The sequence below is a fragment of the Equus caballus genome, chromosome 4 (genome assembly GCF_041296265.1).
Source record: "Equus caballus isolate H_3958 breed thoroughbred chromosome 4, TB-T2T, whole genome shotgun sequence".
In the NCBI taxonomy this organism is placed as follows: domain Eukaryota; kingdom Metazoa; phylum Chordata; class Mammalia; order Perissodactyla; family Equidae; genus Equus; species Equus caballus.
Window position 1 is genome coordinate 89,808,528 of NC_091687.1, and position 22,391 is coordinate 89,830,918.

The window sequence follows — 22,391 nt, forward strand, 5'->3', positions numbered from 1 at the left end:
GCAATATATCAATTACTCATTCTATGTTACAAAAAGGCATATAAGCTTATAAGAAGTAAAAGCTCAGTGGCTGTGAATGAAATCAAACTAAGTCTAGAGCTGAAAAGAAAGGCAGGAGAAAGGGACAGAGGGATTTATTCGCATATACATCTTTAAGAAATTGTAACACATTGGTTTTCTTTTCTCTTTTTCCCATTAACTTGGTCTCTCCCACCCCCACCCCAACCCCATCTCTCTGTCTCTCTCTCTCTCTCTCTCTCTCTCTCTCACACACACACACACACGTTTCCATTTCAAATACACCCAAAGTCCCACTTGAGTTAAAAGATCTCAGCTTTCCAGGCAGTGTCTTTCAATATCCCTATTTTCAGTATGTGGCATTTCTTAGCATTTAACTTAAGAAGAACTATTTGTACATGCAGCACCTGAAGAGCAGCTACCCATCACTGTGGTTTTAGCCTGTTGTATGTTCTCCTTTCACAGTATCTGAGGTTTGTTAGTTCACAACACTGATATTTTCAGGCATTTAACCTCCAAAAATACATTGTTTTCAGTGATTTATTAGGTCTATGTTGCTTTCTATTGTTTTGCATTTAACAGCATTAAAGAAAGGCTGATACTCTGTTACCGAATTATGACGCTTTGTTTTTTACTGCGGTCTTAAACTCTCCCTGTGCCACAGCTACAAAACAGCTCAAGGAAAGCGAATGAGGAGCCGTGGGACAGAAAACAGAATGCCTTCTCAGGTCACGCTGTGGTGACTCAGGCACTCCTTGAAGCAATTATGACAATTCCTAATTGAATTGAGCATTGTGTTAGTATAAATAGATGTCAGCTTGAGGGCTCAGGATCACTCAGTTTTTTCCCATTGAAATTATTTAATTATGGACAACTTTAAAAAATTTGTCCTACACAAAGGATTCTCAGAACAAATAATCCATATAAAATGGGGGCTCACTTATAAAACATTTTGGAGGGAAAAAAAGAAATGTGGATAGACCCTACTATATTTTCACAGAAGAAAAATGCACTCAGGGCTTGGTGATCTATGCAATCGCCACGCTTTAGAAATTATAACCTTCAAGCACCGGGTTCCTCTGAAGTGCTCAAATGGAGGGCCACAAAAAGGTTAAGGGCAAGGTACTGGTGACATAAATTTACAGAAAAGATCCTTCATTAGGAGAGGACACACGGTGTGCTGCTAAGAGGACTGGATTAGAAGTCAGAAAAACCTGATTCTTATTCCCAGTCCTAACACTACTAACCTGGAATTTTCATCCCAGCATCCCGGCTTCCTCCTCTACAAAGGGAGAGGTCTGATGTTCTCTCTAAGTCCTTCCGGCCCTGTATTTCTATCAGTCTTAGGAGCCAAAAAAACAAACACACAGAAAACCCATATCTATTAATTGAGAATAGGATTCTAGACAGCGTCATTGTGACTTACGACTATTGAATCATGCATTAATGAGAAAAAATAGGCTCAGTTCAAACCACTATGCTGAATTTTGTTTATCAATTCCATGGATGTCTTCATATTTTTGCTATGTATTCCTGCATCCATAGGAGTTAAATGGTGGTGTCTTCATGCTCTTGTCTCTTTATGCACATGTTTCAAGTCTCTCAGGAGACATATGCCTGGAAGCGGAAAGGCTAGATGTAGGGTTTGCTCATATTAAACCCTACTACAGAGCCTCAATCCCACATCTCTTGCCCAGAACAGCTTCTTGTGTTGGAATCTACTCTTAATTCCAATTCCTGTTGGTTTCTGATCCACTTGTAGTTTTGTTCTTCATAGTTAACACTCAACTCAGCTTCTACCATATGACTCTGACTCTCGCTTTGACTAGGGATCATTAAGTTCTACTCTAGCTATGCCGTATCAATCAAACCCAGCCTTGGGACCACTTTAGCCAGATGCAGGCTGTGCACAGTGTGTGGATGGCACACCCACAGATACCCACATCTCCAAATTTCAAAGGTCGCCCCTCGATGCTTCAAAAGTCAACAAACATTTGTGGAGTCTTTACTCTGTGCAATGCACAGACCTAACATATTTTTTGCAGAGTCTGAGTATCATTTGATTTCCCTACATAGTCTCAATGAGTGCTACCCACCAAGAGGCCTCCATTTCCAGACTGCAATTAGCCAGCTGCCATGAGAAACCCCCATCTGAAGTTAGGTGACATTTCCAGATGAGAGGAGAAAGGGAGCAGGCACGCATATGACGAGTAGGCAGCCTTCCTGTCCCCACCTCCCACCCTGTTTCAAGGCATATTTTGGATTTAGGGAGATGAAGAGATTTCCCACACAGCAGTGAGGATGCTGGATCTGGTTCTATTAAGTGTCACCCTTCTCACGCTGCAGGGCCACTATAGACACACACAGTCAGCCGCTACTTGTTACATCATGACCCTGGCAAATCGTTTAGTTTCTAAAACCATCTAGAATCTTCAGTCTCTGACTCTTAGTTACTTTATCTGTAAATGGGAAGGAAGCGATACCTACCTGCCAGGTTTTTATGAAGATTAAATGAGAATGAGCAAAATGTTCATATGCACTGGGGTCTTGGATAGGGCTCCTTGCAGAGGGCTTAAGAGGACAAAACCAGGAAGAAACACAGGTCAAAGTCACCATAAGGCAGATGTCCCTCAACATAAGGAAAAATGTTATAATAATTAGAGCAACTCAAAGACAGAAGGAGCAGTCAGTTATCCAAGTTCAAGCAGGGGGTTGTAAGGCCACTCAATCAATGCTCTTTCACAAACCTTCTGTCTTCTATAGGAAGAATTACCCTAGTTCAAATAGGAGAAAATACTGCGCTTACTTATTTCTCTAAATTTTAAATCTGTTCAAAAATCTCTCCAGATGTCTCCTGATTCAAAGGACTAAGGCTGAACTGTCAAACAAGCCATCACACAGCGATGCCTGCAGCAGAGCTCCGCCCCCACCTCATTTCTGGGCTGGCTGCACACTTTCCACTGTCGGCCTGTCGCTGCATCTCTCTGCTGGGGGGCTGTGCCATGCACGTGGCCACGGGGCTCACACGGCAGGGAGAGTATCAGAAATTAATGCCAGTACCCTCCTGCAGCCCTCCATAGGGGCTGACCAGAGGTGCTGGGTAAACAACACAGTTTCTACATCCCTCTGACGGGACACGCTGAGGGATGTTCTTTACACCGGCTCCCAGAGCCTCCAGCAATGGTGGGCTCCAAGTGCCCACAGTGGTGACCTGCTCGATGGCACACTACTGGTGCTTCCCTGCTCACTTCTCACTCGCCTCAGGGTGTTTCTTTCACCTTCTAAATAAACTATGTGCACTGGCATCCATGTTTCTCTCAGGGGAATTCAATCCAGGAAAACACCTCATATTCTGACGACCTAAAGATATATACATGTATTACAAAGCACCAAAGATTCTTGTCTCAGTTTCTTCTTAAATCTTCTATTGATAAATAAACTTTAGATTCTCAGTTTTATCACAGGATTAGCAGCATACCATATACAGATATTTATACAATAAAATATTGAGATAAAATGTCAGCGGTATTTTTGTAAAGATTAAAGAGCCCACTAGACTCATAAAAGTAATTAAGAAGAGCACTTGCAGGAATTTTTTTCAATTCTGATAGGGAGTGAGTTATTTCTAAGTCAAAAAGACAAAAATCACTTTGATATAATGACAAAAATTCTAAAGCACAATTTTACTACATGGGGTAGTTCAGTCCCACAAACAATTCCTGAAGACCTACTATGTTCCAGATATTGGGCTCGGCCCCACCTGGAATACAAGATGAAGACAACTCAGGCCCTGTCTCTAAGGAAGTCACTGTCTAGAAAGGAGACAGACACATAAGTCAATAATTACATCAGAGGAGAAGAAGTACGATGACTAAACTGTGGACAAAGACGCTAGAGGAGAAGGGTCAAATAAGATGTCACAAGCAGGTGTTGTCTGAACAAGGCCCAGGAGAGCTGATTAGTCATTCCAGGAGTGAGAGAGAGCATACAGGTAGAGGGACCAGCCTGTGAGAAAGCAGCTGTGTGTGCATCCACCCCTGGCTCCAGTTCAATAGAAAAAAAATTAACAGTCATATGCAAAAAAAAACCAAACCATCTTTTTCTCCAAATTGTAAAATCCTCACAATTACTTGAAAAAAATTAGAGAAATTTCTTGCATCAGATAAAGCCTGTAAAATACTAGGCGCTCATGTATTACCCTTGAGACATAAATAAGAGGAAAATCATCTGACTCAAAATATAGTTACTGGCTACATACCATATGACTCCAACTTTATGACATTCTGGAAAAGGCAAAACTATGGATACAGTTAAAAGATCAGTGGTTGCCAAGGCTGGGGGTGTGGAGGGGGATGAATATGGGGAGCACAGGAGATTTTTAGGGCAGTTAAAATACTCCTTATGATACTATAACAATAGATACATGTCATTATAAATTTGTCCAAACCCACAGAATATATAACACCAAGACTTTGGATAATTATGCTGTGCCAATGCAGTTCATTAATTCTAACAAATGTACCACTTTAGGGGGGATGTTGATATGGGAGGTATATGGGAAATCTCTTTATCTTCCTCTCAATTTTACTGTGAACCTAACACTGCTCTAAAAGGCAAATTTATATATATATACGTTTATCATAAGTGTTCCTTATTACTTGTTAAAAGCCCTCAGGTAAGCCATGGGAAAAAACCTCCCTACTTTTAGAAATTAGACTTACTCTGTCATCTTTGGCATTTTCGGTTTAATTTAAGCTTATTCTCAGAGTTCCAACGGACAGTGATGCTACTGCCTGTTTACCGAGGCAAATCTTCTCTTTTTAACTCTTTACAGGAGATGAGAGGCTGCAATAGGACTAGAGCCTTTGGAAATCGGGTCCCAGAGTTTGACATTATAGGAATTTTCTTGACTTATTTAATAGAAACACAGTGATGCTGCAGCCTCATGGTTTTTATCTTCTTGGCTGTCAGGAAGCAAACTTAATATCCTTACATTCCGAGGTCAGATGCACAGCTTTCATTCTGAAAGTAACACCTTCAAAAGCAGACGCGGAGACAGAAAGCTCCGCATGGAAGAGATGCACAGCACTGTTTCATTCTAAGACTGTAGACAGTATTTCATAAAAACGTAAGAGAAACACTCAAGATTAACTCCACAAAAATCTATGATAGGTGACATTCTGACACTTAATAAATAAAACAGAAAAAGAACTCACAACAATAAAAGGATCCAATTGCATTTAGCAATCAATGAGCAAAGGTCTGCTGACTTCACCATGAAACAAAGAAAATCTAAATTAAAGCAAAATAATTTGGACCCTAATGATGTCAATACTCCGGGGCTTTGTAAAAAAAAAATTCCAAAAATCATTCTTTCCAAACTCGTAACTCCATAAAAAACAGCCAAGTGTTACCTGTGGCAGCTAATGAGCACTTCCTGATGCGCTCAAGGCAGCTTCCAGCCTACAAAATATGGCAAAAACTGCCATGTTGTCTGTTGAGGTGTTAATCTGTTCACTGCATAGGTGCCATGCAGAGGTAACCCACTTTCTGCATTCTCTTGCCAAGACAGCTTACTATAACTCATTCTTAGCCACAAAAACAAAATGAATTTTCAGAACAATCCTGTTCTGGGTTCCTGCTTTCCTCCGCAGCTCCCCTTTTATTGAGCACCATCTATGCCTCCTCGGGTACTCCCTCTTTCGCTCATTTTACCTATCCCAAACCTTGGCAGGAAGTCAAACATCAACTCTTTTGCTCTTATCCCATTCCAATCTGGAGAGATCACTAAAATGTCTTGAAAGTAAGTAATTTCCACTAAGAACCTACTAGAGGCACTTTAAGAGACCTTGGCCCCAGCGTCCTCACTTCTTAGCTGTTTGGCCTTTGGCAAGAGACTTAAGTCCAAGTCCTAGTTGCATCAACCAACAAATGAGGCAACAGAATTAGATGATGTCCAAGGGCCTTTTGAACATTCAAGTTTTGCTTCTACGAAATATACAGAAGCAGGCATGCCCTGAACTTTAGAGAATATGGCCCAGCAAATGCGAGCTACGGGACACCAAGAAAAGCCCCATGTTGTCAGATTCAAATCTTGCATCTTCTCAGGAAGTCAGCCTCCTCGACAGCAATTTCCAAGACCATTATTAACTGCTTAATAAAAGAATCATGAAGTCGGTCCAGAGGACATTAAATAAAAAAAGACAATTTCCATTTTCAAATAAGTTTTAGAAACTGAGTTAAACAAATTTAAATAGATTTCTTAACATCTTAGGCTTTTAAAATGCTAAGCGTGCACTGTGAATTTTCAAGAGAGATATTACAACACAGCAGTTTTCCAAACTTATTTGCCACAGAATCCTTTTTTATACAGCAAATCCTGCAGTCCAGTGTTCCCAGGAATACACGCAGAGATTGCTGTTCTACCCAATTAAGTGTCCACTCTGAGATGACAAAAATGAATGGACTTGAACCATTACCCGGGGCACCACCAGGAACCTTGGCAGCAAGTCAAGATCCCTGTCTTTTCTGCAGGTTGTGCTGCCAAGTAGCTGTTTGCACTGGACCCAGTTTACCAGCCGCCCCAGATCTGCTGGGCCCCACCTGCCCTCCAGGCATCAGTTGCCAGCCTGCCCACTCCTCCCAAGCCCTGAGCAGTGAGGCACACAGCCATCTCAGGTCTCTGTTCTATGTCTAAATTTTGCGGAAATGCTGGCTGCAGGGGTTGCCTCCATGTGACAATCCAAATAACTTATAACCTTCATCCTAATTTCTACATTATCACATAATGCATATGGGGAATGTGAGAGTGGTAAGCAGAATTCTAAAAAATCCCAAATTTTCTTGAAACTTTCTTCAGCGGAGAATAGTAGCTAAAGAAAATGAACCATAAAATCTCTCCTCAAACTACTCTCTTTTCACAGAAATGTCCTAATTAGCAAACGACAATTAAGCAAATACTGGAAATCAGAGGAACAACACAGGTTTCCCTGAAATTAAAAAAAAAGTTTTTCTGATAAGTATTATTGACTGAAAAACAGTTAACATGTTTGTCACTTTCAAAAAGCCACAAATGAGTTTCTCTGAAAAACCCAACGTCTTTTTTAAAAATCCACAAATTTGGGGCTCTGCCAAAGCGTGAATGTTACAAAACCATGTGGCACATGCCCTCCTTTACATTTCGTATTAATTACTAAAGCGAGGATTAAGCTTTTGGCGATCTGAAGTCAGAAAGATCAAATATGGATTCAAATGCTGGCTCCGGCTGGCTGTGTGTGGGCAAGGTACTTAACTTTTATTTAACCTCAGTCGCCCAATCCATTAAATGAGAACCGGAATACCTACCTAGCTCACAGGACGGTTGGGAGTTCTAAACAAGACAGAACTGAATCTGCCTAGCAGATTAGAGACCTACATTAGTTAGAATCAGGTTTGGCTGAGAGTGAAAGGAAGCCCAAAGTATCAGCGGCTTAACCAAGAGAAGCGTCTGTCCTTCTCAGGAAAAAGTCGGGGAAGGCAAGTGTGATATCCCATTTGTTCTGCTGCTCCAACACATGTGACCTCCACTTCATGGTCCAAGATGGTGGCATCCACGTTCCAGGCAGCAGACTAGGAAACACAAAGATAAAGGGCAAGGGGGGACACATATTGTCCTTTAAGGAAGGTTCTAGAAAGGACCACATCATAAGGTACCTGCCATTAACCAGAATTTAGTCACATGGCCATAAAGCTGCTATGAAGTAGAGCTCCAGGGACTCTATAAAGACAGGCATTTACGGAGACTGGGGGACAACCAGCAGGCTCTGCCACAAAGCCAGTAACGGCTCATCTCCCATCTCAAATGGCTTTACCTTTTGGCAGGAGTAACATTCAGTCTGTATACACTGGTACAGCCACACCAGTTACTGAAGGCTGGCATCGACTCTAAATGTCTGGATTCCTATGCTGTACAGGTTGTTAAATATTCTGAAAAATTACCCTTGCTTTGGGAAGTCCTGCCTTAAACTTTCCTAACAAACCAGATTTCCTTTGTAATGCACGCAGCTAGGACATAACTTACCAAACTCATTAGTTTTCCCTTAGTTTTCTTTCTTGAAAAAGTACAGATCCTAGCAACTTGCTTTAATAGAAAAAAGAGTCAACTTTGCTGAATTACAGGGTTCAGTTTTCAAAAATTAACACTTCATTTTTACTTTACAGGCACTGCATTTTTCATATTGTCATCTTCTGGAAGCTGAAATACAGAGACTTGAGGATGGAAGACAGCAGCTCTGTCCCCACCGCCCATGCCCCCACATTGCTGGACGTTCCCATCTCTTGGTCACCGATAGTAGTTGGAAGCAAAGGATGGGGCAGGAGAACGGGCAGTGTGGACTATTAAGTATTCAGTGCATATGTGACTCCTGTGTAGGCAGTATGTGCTGAATAAGCTAGGGTGCATCACTATTCAAATTAAACTCAATTAACACCAGTATTCATCTTCTTGAAAGACTAGAGCGGAAGCAGGGTGTTCCAGACCTAAGACAATTTCTTTTCAACCTCATCTTTCTGGGCTAATTATTTCCAAGAGTTGAAATCAACATTTCCTAAGCTGTGTTCCACAAGTGTCAATAGAAATTGCATGAAAAAAATAATTCAGTATTAGGAATATTTTTTCTTCTAAAACGTATCAAATTATGTTCATAAAAACAGTTTTAAATGGCTTTAATTGCTGCAAAATAACCAGCTTGTAAGAAATGTTGTGCCAGCCCTAGGTCTTGGTGTGCCAGGAGGCCTTGTGAAGTTCATCTGATGGTCACATGCAACCTCTGGCCAGTCCTCTGCTTTTACTCAACTGAATAATTCTTTCTGTCCTAAGTGACCCTTACCTACTAAACAATCTATTCTGCATCCTGCACATTTGAAGGATCTGTTTTATTTTTTCCTTCACTAGTCTACTGATTGGGTTTTTTTTACTAACACAAGCACATAGTTACAAGATGCATAAAGAAAAAGGCATATAGTGAAAAAGTCATGCTCCGTTCTACCTCTGTCTCCTTCTTGTACTATTTCCCTTCCCAGAGGGAACTATTCTTACTGTTACCAGTTAATTCGTCCAGATTACATATTTTCTAACATAAATATATCCTGTTTTGCACAAAAGGACACATTTCCAATATTCTATTCTTTCTTCATTTTAAAAAGCTTAAACGTAACTTTTTCTCAGCACTCACTGTAACTAAAGTTACTAAACACTTTCTCCTCTAAATTGAGCAGTGACATTTACTGTATATACAGGTGCTAGTTAATAGTGTGTGTACACCACCGATCGTCACTTAAAGTAACATTCTAACCTTGAAAAGCTACTGGTACCAACTTTCTTTCCCACAATTAACTTACTATGGAACACCAATCCTCAACAGAGTTGGAGGACCTGCGTCTTCAGAGGGACGGATCAAAATCTTGAGTGGGAAGGGCAGAAAAGTGCAGGCTCTCCACCTGCTCCCAGAAACTCCGGCATGTCCTCCTGGGCAGAGCCTCCCATCCCTCACTTGTGGAAAAATCACTGTATTTAATGAGAAATGTTTTTGAAGAAAGCTTCTAGTGCAGTGTTGTTCAATAGAACCTTGTGCAAAATGGCAACTCTCCACATCCACCAGCCATACGCGGCTAACGAACACTTGAAATTTGGCTAGTATGACTGAGGAACTGAATTTTTAATTTAATTTAATGTTAACTTAAACCACCACATGTGCCTAGTGGCCACCATTTTGGACAATGCTGGTCGACCAAACAGTGAGTAAACAGAAAGATTACAATTCCTGTTAAAAAACAGGAACAACAGGAAATATATGTGTGTGTGAATATGTACGGTAACCACAGTACATTAAGCTCAAGTTAGATCTCTTGAATCTTCTTTCCTTACACACCCAAGGCTGAGTGGACTATTTCCAAAAATAATTTATTTAGTTAAAGCTGGAACAAGCATTAAGGATATGTTGCAATGACCTCTAAAATCTGAAATTAAAAAAGGTTTAAATTTACTAAAACTCTATGTTTGATTATGCACTGTTTTAAAATTTTCCTGGCATGACGTTACGTGTGGATCACACTAAATTAACAGTTTCTCTGTTAAGTGGAAAAAACAAATTGCAGAAGCTTATGTACAATATTATGCCAACTGTGCCTATATATGCATATATATACATGTTTGTATATGAATAGAATTCATCTAAAACAGTGTTCAATCGCAATTCTGTGATGATGGAAATGTTCTCTATCTATACTGTCCCACATGGTGTTAACTAGTTATCCACGGCTACTGAGCACTTGAAATATGGCCAGTACGACTGAGGAAGTGAATGTTTAATTTTAATTAATTTAACTTTACTTAATTTAATTTTACTTAAATAGCCACAGGTGACGATGGCTACCTCATTAGATGGCACAGGTCTGGAAGAATAACCCTCAAACTGGTAAATGGCTCTCTCAAAGGGATTGCGATTGGGAAGGAGGAAGATAAACTTTTACTTCAACTTTACACATCCCACTGTAGTGTTGGATTTATTTAGCTTTGTACATGTACCAACTGGCATGTACAACTTATTAAACAAATAAATAGGCAAGGAAGATATCTTTGCCTGGGCTGCTATAACAAATTACCACAGACTGAGTGGCTTAAAACACAGAAATTTATTTCTTACAGTTCCAGAGGCTTTAAGTCCAAGATGAGGGTGCCAGCATGGTCGGATTCTGGTGAGAGCTCTCTTCCTTCTCTTCCCAGCTTGTGTCCTTACATGGCTGGGGGTGGGGGTGGGGGAGGTCTAGCCTCTCTTCCTCTTCTCACAAGGACACTAATCCCATCATGAGGACCCCTCTCTCATGACCTCACCCAAACCTAATTACCTCCCAAAGGCCACCATCACCTCTTCTAGACCACATCCTGCTTCCACTCTTGGCCCCAACATCCCAGCCCCATAGCATCCAAAGTGATGTTTTAAAATTGAAAGTCCTAACACACCTTTCCCTGTTCAGGAAGGCTCCCCATGCCCCTGGGAATCACACCTAAACTGCCCATCACAGCCTCCCTGGCCTTACACGGACTGGCCCCCTGTACCTCTCCAACTTCATTTCCCAACGCTCTTCCCTTTGTGGCCCATTTTCCTCCAGCCACGACGCCGGGGCTGACAGAGCTGTTGCTCTGACTTGCCAAGCACAGTCTCATCTCAGGGCCTTTGAACTTGCAATGCCCTGTGCCTGGAATGCTCTTCCTCACTTCACTCAGGGCTATGGACGGAATGTTTGTGTCCCCCAGAAATTAGATTTTGAAGCCGTAACCCCCAAGGTGTTGCTATTTGGAGGTGGGGCCTTTGGGACGTGATTAGGTCACGAGGGTGGAGCCCTCCTGATTGAGATCAGTGCCCTTATAAGAAGAAACACAAGAGAAACGATCTCTCTCTCTGCCACGTGAGGACACAGCAAGAAGGCAGCCATCTGAAGGGAGGAAGAGAGCCCTCGCCAAGAGCCGGCCCAGGCTGGCATCCTGATGTCAGACTTCCAGCCTCCAGAACGGTGAGAAAGAAATGTCTGTTGTTAAGCCGCCCAGTCTACAGTATTTTTGTTACGGCAGCCCAAACTGACCAAGACACTCAGGTCTTGGGTTAAATGTCACCTCCTCAAAAGATCTGATGACTCAGCTAAACCAGCAGCAGGCCCTTCCACGCTGAGCTCTCCCTGTCCCCTTACTCATTGTGACCTTTCCTCACATCATTTACCATCACCGGGCACCGTATCTCGTGTTTCTTGGTATATTGGGCGCCTCCCACCCCAGAGCAAGGCTCACAGTGGGCAGAGGGGCTGTTTTGTGCCCTATTTGATCCCCAGCCCTCAGCATGGTGCCGGCTCACAGTCAAGGTCAATGAATATTTACTGAATAAATTAACAAACAGTTCTCACAGAACAGTCTCTCAGGATAATCTGCGAACTGCTTGTCTAGAGTGAACAATAAAAACAAAAGGAGTCGAAGTGGGAGAGAGGGCAGGAACTATTGGGATCAGAACACAGGAAATCCAAAGAGAAGTGGAGCCTGGTCCACAGCAGCATTCCAGGCCCAGCCAGGACACAGGCAGCTCAGGTTCCTCCGAAGGAAGAGGTGCTAGTTTCCAGCCAAGTGTAATGGTTGAACTGGACTATTACAATTAAATTATTATCTTCAGGGATCTATGAAGTCGTTCCTATACCCTCTATGATAGATAACCTTATCTTTTTTTCCCTTTCTGACGTAAGGCACTTAATTTCAAAGCCGTGAAGTATTTTAAGGCATAAGTTTGAAGCTGGCTCTTAAGAAGGTAACAGAGGGGCAAATAAAATATTTTGGTGGGAATACGTTGCATATGAGAATCATAGTGATAACAAATGCCCTCTTAACTGAATAAAGGCAGTACAATGTTCAAGCAGAGTGAGGATCCTGCCATCCATCAGTCATACTGAAACCAGTGCAGGAATAAAATACCAGCACACAGGCCTGTTAGCTGGTTAGTTCTCCAACTCCTCACGATAAACTTAAAGGTAATAGTCAATACGTAAATGCTGCATTATTATATCTTGAATTCTACTGCTTATGGCCGACCCTTTCAAAGAGGCAATGCAGGAGAGGAGAAAAACTGTATTCACAGTAGCTAAGAGCAGGAGCTTTGCAACCCAAACTCAGACAGTATTCCCACTGTGTGAACTTGCTCTTTAAGCGACCCTGAGCAAATGATTTCACTTCCTTGGAGCCTCGGTTTCCTCCTCCGTACAATAAGGATAGTAGCAGCAATCTTACAGGGTTTATTTTTTAAGATTATAGGAAATTATGTAAGTAAAATGCTCAGCAAAAACTTTATTATAATATACTGGAGTTACACATTTAGATGTTCCTCCCTTCTGATCACCAGGAGGGCAGTGCTGTGTCATTCTCATAATCTTTGCATCCCCAAATGCCCAGCTCTGGAACTAAATAACTAACAAATCAATGGATACTGTCTACTAAATGTTCATATTTCTATGTGGAAGCCAACCAAAGAGATGAGACAAAAGAAGATGGAAAAAAAGATGCGAGGAGTAAGGCGCTGCGCAGAGGCAGCAGGCGGGGTGGCAGCATTCACCAGCGCAACAGGAAAGCGGGCAGCAAGCCCCCAACAGCGGGTCAGAGAATCCACACACGGAGCTGTAGAACTGCACAGATCTGAGGTTTACTTGGACGAAGAGGGGGCCCAGACTCTCACCTCACTGCACCTCAATAATCTGCAAAGGCACTGGCGAGCCCCGCTGAAGACAACACTTTTAGAACACTGTAATAATAAAACCGATCTACCCGGGAAATTCCTGCCCATTTCTAATCTGAAAGATGCCAATCAAACTTTCCCCCGCACAGACGCAGAGTAAACCCTCAGGGACTCTTTCAGCAGAGTGTAGAACTATCCAGCAGCCCAGGGAGACGGTTACTGCATATGGCTTGGCATAAAGAGCACAGAGTGAAGTCCCATGGCCCCCGCAAGGACTCATACACACAGCAGGAGAGTCAGGGGCCTGCACTCTACAATACATTCCAATATTCCTCCAGCAGAAGGCAAAGGACAGAAGCACAAAAATGTTCTGCTGTACTTAAAAGAGAAAACAGACATCTGTACTTGCCCTTTGACAGAAGTCAGTTTGACGGAGATGAAACCAACAAAGATGACTAACACAGTCCAAAAGGTAGAAAAAAGACCAGGAGGTCATCAGGTCATGGATGCCAAGGGACAGAGATAGCTCAGTGGTAGGTGTGATAGAGGACACTACTGGCAGGAGAGTATCATCTGACAAGAGGAAGGGGGAAGGAGAAGCAGCCTAAGTTCCGAGAGTGGGCTGGTGTAGCAAGGGTCACCATGAAGAATCAGGATGACAGCGAACCAGAATAACATGGCGCAAGTGCTGTGCAGTGCTGGGTGCACCTGAATTTATGCCAACAGGCACCCATCTGCCCAGCTGGATTACTTTCTCCAGCATTGCGCAGTAGCCCAGGTGCAAGCCAAAGGACAAAACCATCAAGAAGCGTAGGGAAAGAGAGTGATTTAAAACCTGGACCACGGATGCTACGTTGGATCAGGAGGGGAATAAAAACAGAAAGGTACAAAGGAAAGGAGTCAGTAGACTAGAGGTCGCAGTGAGATCAAAGGAGAGGTGGGACTCTGTGGGACAAGGTGGATGGATAGGACAGTGTGGTCAGACAGGGAATTTCTGATTTACTGACCTGAGCCAGGAGCAGATCGGGGGGGGAGCTGTAGCAAGTTGGGGAGAAGATTGCTGGTGATACGAGCCCCAAAATCCATGTAGTCAGGGAAATACATGGGTCATCCAATGAAGGTGGGGCTGGTGGAGAACAATGAGGCAGTCATCAATGGTGAGTGAGGGTAATGAGAAAGCCAGCAGATAATGGTCACAAAGTGGGTAGAAGGATGGCTATGCACATGGCTGATGCCCAAAAGAGCACGGGTTGTTTGTTACAGGAAGGTGGAGAAGAAAGATCTAGTGCAGCCGTGCCCAGCATGGGCACCACCAGCCCCACCTTCGGAATAATTTTCTATCTTTGTAATGATAAAACTAATCTACCGAATCAGGTAGTTCCTGCCAATATTTAATTCTAAAGAAATCAATCTTTCCCTTGCAAAAATAAATACTAGTGAACTATTTCCTTTTTTTTTCCTTCTCCCCAAAGCCCCCCCAGTACATAGTTGTATATTCCAGTTGTGGGTCCTTGTAGTTGTGGCATGTGGGACACCACCTCAGCATGGCTTGATGAGTGGTGACATGTCTGCGCCCAGGACCCAAGCAGGCGAAACCCTGGGCCAGTGAAGCGGCACACACAAACTTAGCCACTTGGCCACGGGGCCGGCCCCTAGTAAACTATTTTTAAAGGTTACTACAGGCTACCTAGGATAAAACCTTCAGCGATTGGGAAATCCGTATTAGAACGTTCAAAGGGGTCACACATTTACCCACATCCTGACAGAGTATAAGCAAATTAATATTTCTATTAGACTTTTTTAAATGTCAAGTTTTATCAGGTCTTATACCAATTAGAAACAAAGGTTTGCCTCCAAATTGGAAATCCATTTCCACGTCACTTATATTGAAGATGTGGGCATCTGGTATATGTTTACAATCTTTCCATCTTCCGACATTTTGTCACAGGTTCAAAGATGAACTCATTTATGACGCAGCCTTTGACGTTACTAAAGAACTATTTCATGGCTCTTCTCCTCCAAGGGACTGTTCAGAGGCGCTTTAACAGTACTTATTTGCATGTCTCTCCTTTTGGACTTGTCAGCACCTTTAAAATAGAGACTAGGTCTTAATCTCTATCCCCAAAGCATAGTGCCTAGTACAGTGATTGCAAACAGGAGACATTCAGTGAATGAATGCATGAATCGATCAACAAGTCAGTTTTTATCTCACACAAAAAAGTGAAAATGCAGATATTATAAAGAACAAATCTAAGCATTACCTTATTTGTAACCCACCTTGTTTAAAAATAACTTAAGGTAGTTCATAAACTACAGTCTGGTATTTCAAATATGTAATTAAATGAAACAAATTCAAATTAAGGGTAGAAGCGCATCGTCAATACCACTAAAGAGTCACTGTCAAAATGGACTTCGTAAGAATTAAATACACTTCCATGCATTTTCACTCCAAGAATCAGAAAATTTTCACCTTTGCTATAGAGGAAAAAAGAGAGTGCCAAGTCCTGGCTCTGGACCAGGATTTGCCACCACAATTTCTTGCACAGATCTAGGAACCTAGGGAAGAGGGAAAAACCGTAACAACAAAGTTCTCCTAACTTAAGCCACCACATCTCTAAAGCAGGAGAGTCTCACAGTCTTTGGTGGTAGAAGGGAATCAACAGGAGCATCCAAAGAAAAAATTTGCTTTATTGAGGCCAGAAGCTCCAAACGTTCGTATAACGCCCACAGGTGCTCAGGGTCAGGGGCAGGCCCTCTCAGTCTCTGGGAGAGAAAGGCCATTTTCTATATTTCATCTTACGTTTAACAGTTCCACACAACACCTGAGCCAGGATCATAACATAACCCTATTTAAAATCAGCACTGCCAATATTTTAATATTTTGGTTCTTTTCAGATTATTGCTAACACTAGCGAAAACGAATCTGTCACATAACCTGTAGGACTTTCCTCTTTCACTGGTGCATGAAAAAAGCCACCTTATTCATTGAAATAGAATGTAATCCAAGTCCGTGCTACAGAACGTCTGGGAGTGTTAGTGGGTCACAGAGGAAGAGAAACGTTTCCCGTATCCTTCCAGCCATCCAAGAGACCTAGAGCAAATGGATGAGAGGGAAGGGTCAGCGGAAAGTCTTCAGCAGATCAAGGGGTGTCTACCCCTCGATTCCGATTCACTGACTGCTGTTCCACACTTCCCCTCAAGCCCCAGAGCAGTCCGTTTCAGTGCAACCTAAGGCAGACTGACACCACCAAAGCACTGGGACAAAGACAAACTCAAGCATAAACACTCAAAGAAGAAACGAACGATTAATAAACTTCTCTTTCCCACATGCTGGAAATTCTACCAATGATAACCAACTCAGATAAGGCACGTGCAAAGATTACCTGCTTTTCCAATAACTTCACAGCTAAACAAAACCACCTCAAGCAGTAACTCTCTTCCGCTTTCCCAAATAAGCCAGCACAAATACATATAAACATTCCCATCAGAGCGTGTTAAAGAGAGAAGGATAAAGCGCAATGCACACACGTCTTAATAATAGTGATTTTTCCCATATAAGTGTTAAGCTTTTTAATTTACTTATTTTAAACGAAAAAATGAAAACTGAGGTCTCGATCTGATAGGGATTGCATCTGAGGATTAAAATTTCCAAGTGCATACCTCTGAGTTCCCCATCCTTTAACGACCACATAAATGGTTGCCTAGGAAATCTCCCGACTGAGCGAAGAGGCTCAAACGAACGCTCCTCTCCAAGCCTGCAGCTTTGACTCACTATCTCTGCTCCCACAAAGTCGGTCCTCCTGACTTCTTAGAGGCAGATATTTTTGCAACCTGAATGATATTTAAAAAAGCAAAAGGAGAATAATTATTTATTTTGAATATAGGTTTCTAACAAGAATAAGTGAAGGACAGCCCCTGTTTGCATCAAGTTTAGAAGAGAAATGCAAATTCTCAAATATGCCCTATCTATATCAGGTAATTGGGGAGTGTTATTTTCACGGCAATATGTTGACATGACAATGATTAAACACTGTAATAAAAGAGAAGAGAGAAGACATTGGAACAGTTAGACCATGGATACTCCAAAGGAGAATACAGTCAGAGAGGTGTGACCTGCCCCCCCCACCCCAAACCAGTAGAGACGTACCCTGAAGTCAGATTCCCTGACGTTTCCTGCAACCTGGCTACACCTCTGTCCAGAATGACACCACGACATCGTTCAACAGTGACAAGAAAACACGGCACAGATCACCACATGCCAACAGGTATGCAACTTGGGGCAAAGGCATCTCTGAAGGTTCTATTTTCACCACAGCAGATGCTCTGACGGAGGCTGAAGTGGGTTCAGCCCACAGACTTCTGAGGAAGAGCAGAATCTTATGTAATTACAGCAAATCAGAGCAGGAATACTGAGAACAGCCTCAAGGCCAAGGCTGAGGCCAGAAGATACACGGTTCTGAAAATGCTTCTGGTGCCTCAGGAGAGAGATGGGACCAGGCCTGGGGAGGAGGGGCAGTGGCGCCTGGGCCGGGGCTGGAGGCCCAGGAAGCCCACCGAAGGACCTTGACCCTTTCTCTGAGCCCTTATTTCAGAACCAGCGGCTTCTGCTAACACCTTTTCATCATCATCTTAACATCATCACCATTTCTTTTATTGTGGTAACAACAATCACCCCTTAAATTTGAAAAGTCAAAACTGACTCTTCTGGGGGAAAAGCAGCATCCACCAGAGGCGCTCCAGGTGGAGGGGTCTGGGGAGGAGGGGGGCGAAGGAAGAGGCAGACCTGAACTCAAGGCCCTCATTATTTTTTCCCTGGATAATTAAAATATTCTGCGAACTTCTCTCCCTGCTGTTCCAGCCTCACACAGGAGCTAGTCCACTCCCCGCACTGATGGCTGGGGTTTAAAATTCCCTCAGTGGCTCCCTTCTGCCCTCAGGATAAAAATCCAAACTCCTAGCTTGGCTTACAAAGCTCTTCACCACAGATCGCTGAAAATTCGACTGCGCGCCATCGTGACCTGGAACCTATAAAAGAAAAACTGCCCCAAATCTGGTCTGGAACAGAACCATGTTGCTGATTCTATAATTCACAACATCCTAGTGGGAAGAAATCAACAGCCTTCCAGATAAAATGCATTTTTCTGATGCAATTTTCTAACGAACTTTAAGAAGATTAAAGCTTGTTCCGGAGAAATCATTGCCTTCACCCTTCACCCCATTACTGTCAAGTATCAGAGGCTGAAGATTTTAGCTGGACGTTCTTTTCAATGATGATTTAATCATTCTTTCTTCCTGTAACATGACCCTACAAGAGCGAACCTTTGAATGCACCCACCAGGGGCCTCTTCTCTTGTGCTGTAAAACTAATAAAACGTAGGCACGTGCTCATAACTAAACCGAGAAGTTTTTTTTAACAAACCCTAACCTCATGCAGGTCCGAACGCCTTGCAGTTTCTAGCACGCTCCTTGGTCTCGAGCCTCTTTAGGCCTTTGAATACACAGCAAACTCCCCCAGGTGCACCCCGAGAGCCTGACATTTCCCCTGGCTCTCTGTCTCCCCCCAAACCCCGCTTATCCCAACCTCCATCTTCTCTCAGTTTACGTGTATCCATCCTCCCAAACCTAGGTCTTAGGTTCTTTCCTCCAGAGTGATTTGCCTTGAGTGTCTGGACTGCAGGCCCTGCCAGGTGCTTCCATAATCAGGGCTGTTCCCACAGCGCACTTGTTTCTCTCACTACACTGGAAGCTTACTGAAGACAGCACTGGGCCTTTTTATTTCTGCACCCTCACCTTATCAAGAGCCTGGCTCACAATGAGCACGTAATAAATGTCTGTTGAATGAAAGAATGTTAACAGCCTAGGGCAGGAGTCAACCTTCCAGGCAAAAGCATGCATCCCCTTGTGCAACCCACTTGTAGATGCTGTAAGTTTGGACCAAGTCAAATATCAGCTGAGATAACTTGATGATAAGATTGGTGTTCCTGCATCTGAGTGTTAAGGAGAGAGACAAAGCCGAAAAAAAAAATGTACTGAAAGAGGTAATCACTGTGCAGCTTAGAACCCATCCCTGAGATGAGGTCTGGTCCTGAGGGGGACCCGGAGCCCATGCAGCGCCCCCTGCAGACCGGCAAAGAGCAGGTCCTCACGTGACCGACTCAAGTCCACTGAAAAGCAGATAGGCGGTGGGGGTAGGAGGTTAACGTAAAATTTCCTGCAATTTTACAGCCAGAAGAAAAATACAGGGGATTTTAGAGGAGAAGCAAAATTTAAAAGGGAGAAATAAAAGACAGATAACAATTTGAAAGCAGCCTTACAGATCCAAATCTTCCTGGCACAAGAATAAAAACATTTTCATGAAAATACGTTCGGTAAGTTTTGGGGATGGAAAGGCTTGAGGATGAACCAGGAAAATTCAGGGGAAACTCTTTTTTATTGTTTGTTGGCTCGTGAATGGAGGTGGGAAGACTTCTAAATGCCTCAGAGGAAGAGCCTCAGTGGCCCCCGTTTACTCTGATCTTTCCCATCTCTAAAGCGATGCTGGAGGACAAGGCAGAGGACACCCAGGGGGGACTCTGCCTTCTGTGCACCAGCTCCAAGTTTTCCTCTCATTTAAGCAAACTTCCATTCGGTACTAAACTTCTCAAGTGTCTTGCAGAGTGGCAGAGGTGATGGCAGGCTCCTGTCCACCGTGGGGGTTTTCCAAACGTTCCTGGGGGGACAGGAACGTAAATACAACCCCGTCCCTACAGAAGCCATGGTGTTCTCTCCCGCAAGCTCAGGAAAGTACAGGGCCCAGCACAGGTGGTCCACACAGACATTTTTTGACTGACTTTCTCATAGTCTACCGATTACACACAAGATGTCACGACTCTGCATCCCGCTATGTTCTCCCAAAACTGGCTCAACATTTATCATCTTTTTGAAGATGACTTCAAGACCTTAGGATCTGACCTGAACAGTGACTGCAGGAAGCATACGTGCCAGATGTGAGCAGTAAAAATCGGCCTGACCCTGAGAATGGCGGCCCGGGGAGCCTGGGCTCTGAGAGAGGGCACAGTCAGTGCGCAGAAAGGGCACAGTCAGTGCGGGAGATGGAACGAATGGGGACTCCCGCACCCAGAGCTCTGTAGAATTTTCTTCACTCACTGCAGAAAAAAGAGCCAGCATCTTTCCAAAGATCTTATATTTAACCTACCTGAGAACAAGTTGATGAGTTCCTTGTATTTCGTTTTATAATGCTCAGCCTTTCTCATTCTTGCACATCCATACTTAGAAGAAAGAATGACTAATAACACAACAAAGTAACGGTACACGGAGCAGCCCTCGCACAACCGAGACACAAAACCTGTGCAGCAGTACCCTACATTCTACGCACATGTGAAAACTCTGACAGAGACTTATTATAGAACACGTGGGAATCCCCCACACGAATTTAACAATCTTTCGACTGACTGAAAGTAGAATCGAGGGGCCAGGGAAAGGATTTCCCCTGTGGTTGATTAAAAACATTCTTCTGTTTCTGAGTTGTCATACCAAGTGACCAGGAAAGTGAGCAGAAGTCCTTTTCTTAAAATATATTTTTTGAACTTTTTCCCCTAGTACTGGATTCTAAGACTGACTTTAAAGGCAAAAAATACTCTAACACACTCAAAACAATTTCTTAAGTAAGTTTACAAGAAGAAGGAACATGAAGCTCTAATGTTCTGAGAATATACGTTAATCAGTCCGCCTTGACGAAACATTCTGCACCTATGGATGAAATGAAATCTTGGAAATTTGGTCATTTTCAGCATCATAGAGTTTATCACAAGGTTTTTTGAAACAGTTAAGTTCCCCAGAACACAGACAATGATGCTTCAATGAACAAAAACATAACATATATCAGTTCAAGAACGTTCCTATTATATGCTAAAACAACAGTCTATTATTCCTCTTTCATTCTTATTTGGAAATGGACTCGAAGTGAAAATGTGGAGTCATTTGAGTTGAGTGCAAAAGAGTATTCAGACAAAAAAAAAATCAAATTCATTGAGAATTTCGCCCCACAAACAACAAAACAACAAGCCATCTGTGATCTGGACTCCTGAAGTTCAGCAGCTTTACACATAACAGAGGTGTGTGGTAGGTTAACCCGTTATGATGTCAGAATAGGTGTCAGAAGTAAAACTCATGAATCTTTAAGACAATTTTACACACAGAAAGATTATCATTAACTTAATTAGAATAAATATATTTTGGTGTTTACTAGATAAGCTTCAGGACGGATAAAATATTCTTATGCTAAACTTCTCCCCCAACAGTAAGAGAGAAGTGAGGCTTCCTTATGCTCGAAGAATGAAGTGCAAGCTGTACACCATATGAGCAGAACAGGGCGCCCACGTGGTACAGGGATGCAGTGGACAAGGTAGGAAGACGTTAACACAAAACCAGTAAACCGAACACGTGAGGACTGCAAGAAAGATTCAACACAGCTACTAACTACTGCAAATCCTTCTCAGGCCTAGGCAATTTCTGTTTCTTAAGGCTTTAAACACAAAATATACACATTCGGAATACAAAAAAAAAAGAAAACACAGGCATGGTCTAAATATAACAGGGTACAGATAGATAAGACAATTAACAAAACTCTTAAATTGAGCCGACCCTGTGCTTAGCAACTTGCTTCCAAAGAGCTGAGTGTGGGAAGGGGGAGAAATAAATGGACAGTGGAGAAAGGGAGCCCCTGTCCTGGCCAGGTGAGCGAGGTCAGCATCGTCAGGGAACAGCCATGATGAGAGCATGTTCCCTTCGTACCAAGTGCTGACAGTGTCACTCACTTCTGTGGTCTTCCTCTCAAAACCCCCTCACCCCAGCTTAAGAACCAGAAAAGCATGAGAAGAATCCAAACAGAGGGACATTCTGCAAAATATCTGGCCAGTATTCCTCAAAACTGACAACGTCATCAAAAACAAGGAAATTAAGGAGACATGATAACAAAATGTAATGCGATATCCTGGGTGGATCTTGGAACAAAAAAAGGACGTTAGAGAAAAACTAGTGAAATCGGAATCAAGTGTGGATTTTAGTTAACAGTAATATACCAATGTTTGTTCGTTAGTTGTGACAAATGTAACATAATAATGTAAGAGC

The 22,391-nt window shown here is 42.8% G+C and overlaps 1 long non-coding RNA gene across 3 annotated transcripts in view; it reads right to left on the bottom strand.

Moving 5' to 3' along the window:
• Nucleotides 1-15,032: 15,032 nt before the first annotated feature.
• LOC102149605 (uncharacterized) overlaps nucleotides 15,033-22,391 on the bottom strand; it is a 77,566-nt gene continuing 70,207 nt past the window's right edge. For 2 of the 3 annotated variants that reach the window (XR_011437992.1, XR_011437994.1), the window contains 2 exons: nucleotides 16,923-17,093; nucleotides 15,931-16,353 (listed from right to left, as the gene is read on the bottom strand). This is a non-coding gene — a long non-coding RNA (uncharacterized lncRNA). Of the gene's footprint in view, nucleotides 15,350-15,930; nucleotides 16,354-16,922; nucleotides 17,094-22,391 lie in introns of those variants that run through there. The other variant, XR_011437993.1, reaches the window with a different exon arrangement.